This window comes from Nannochloropsis gaditana (genome assembly GCF_000240725.1).
Source record: "Nannochloropsis gaditana CCMP526 unplaced genomic scaffold scaffold606, whole genome shotgun sequence".
In the NCBI taxonomy this organism is placed as follows: Eukaryota; class Eustigmatophyceae; order Eustigmatales; family Monodopsidaceae; genus Microchloropsis; species Microchloropsis gaditana.
Genome location: NW_005803347.1, coordinates 10,095 through 11,444, shown reverse-complemented (window position 1 = coordinate 11,444; position 1,350 = coordinate 10,095).

The window sequence follows — 1,350 nt, the reverse complement described above, 5'->3', positions numbered from 1 at the left end:
GGGGAGGGAGGGAGGGAGGGGAAGGTGAGGGCGGGAGACTGGCGCATGGGTACGAGAGACGAGGCCCATCACACCTTCCACCCCATCCAAACTCCAATCATTGCGCCTCCGAAAGAAAGTTGGGGCATATTCGTGTCTTATTCGGGGCCGGGCGCCGCTCTCCCCGCCTTGAACCTCCCTTCCTCTCTTCCTCGTCCTACTCACCGTTCTCCTCCTCCGAGGGCGCACCCAGGGCAGCCCCTCCCTCCTTCCCCATGGAGGAAAGGAATTGCACCTCCAGTTTCAGTGCATCGACCTGGCCTTGTAACGTGGCGAGTTCTGCGTCCTTGTTTTCCACGGCCGCTACCAGCTGAGGAGAGAGGAGGCATGAAGGGAAGGGAGGGGAAAACCGGCAGTAAGCGGGTACGTTGGACTGGCGGTATGGAGGGGCCCAGAACGTGTCCCTGACTTCCAAAGCGGGGTGTATCGCCGAGCACAGTCGTGACATCAAGGTTTGCAAAGGAAGAGACAGAGCGCCCGTGGTCTTCCAAGTCGAAAAGCATAGACCTTTACCTGTTGCTTTACACGTTTGGTGGCATCCAAGTCAGCCTTCACAAGCTTAAGGGCCTTCAAGGCTTCTTCTTGCAACAATGACATGGCTTTCAATAAAAATGGTGACAGAGAAGCATGCAGCCCGGGCTCGTGCGAAGCGTGAAGTATCAGCTTTCTAGCGGTAATGCGCTGAACTTGCTGGTTGGAAAGAAGGCATAAGTACTGCGAATGACCTTCCTCCTGTGGTTACTGGGGGGAGAGAGAAAGGGGAAGAGAGAAGCATGTTAGAATTCTTGTCGTGTATTCAAAAGGACAGCAAGGAACACTAGAGTTTCACTGCAGCTCTCTTGACAAGGCGAAATGAGGTATAGCACCAATATGGCCAGGACAATTTTATACCCAACGAGACGTTGTCGAGCCGGGAGACCGAGGGATGTAAAAGTGTGAAAAGCTTCATGTCGAATCAACCTGGTGATTCTTGCATTTCCGGGACAACATGGTGGGTGTTTCCAATAATTATGGTCCTCCATGCTTCCTCGTGCCTCGTTCTTCGTCCTCTTCATCTCCGCAGGTCGGAGGGCAGAGTAGCGGGTAAATATACCAGACAATTTTCAGCCCATCGCACCGCGTTTTAAATCATGCTGGTGCAAAATGGGTTTCTCACGTAATTCACAAGGCATTTCTCTCATGCAAGGCTTTTGGGTGCGTTGTTGTGCCTTGTGTTTTCGGGGTAAAAAAGTGGCGGGGGATGGCCCGTACGAATTTGGCACGCCTCCTACTTGCCTGCCTCCCGGATGGCAAAATATCAGGCTCTCGGAA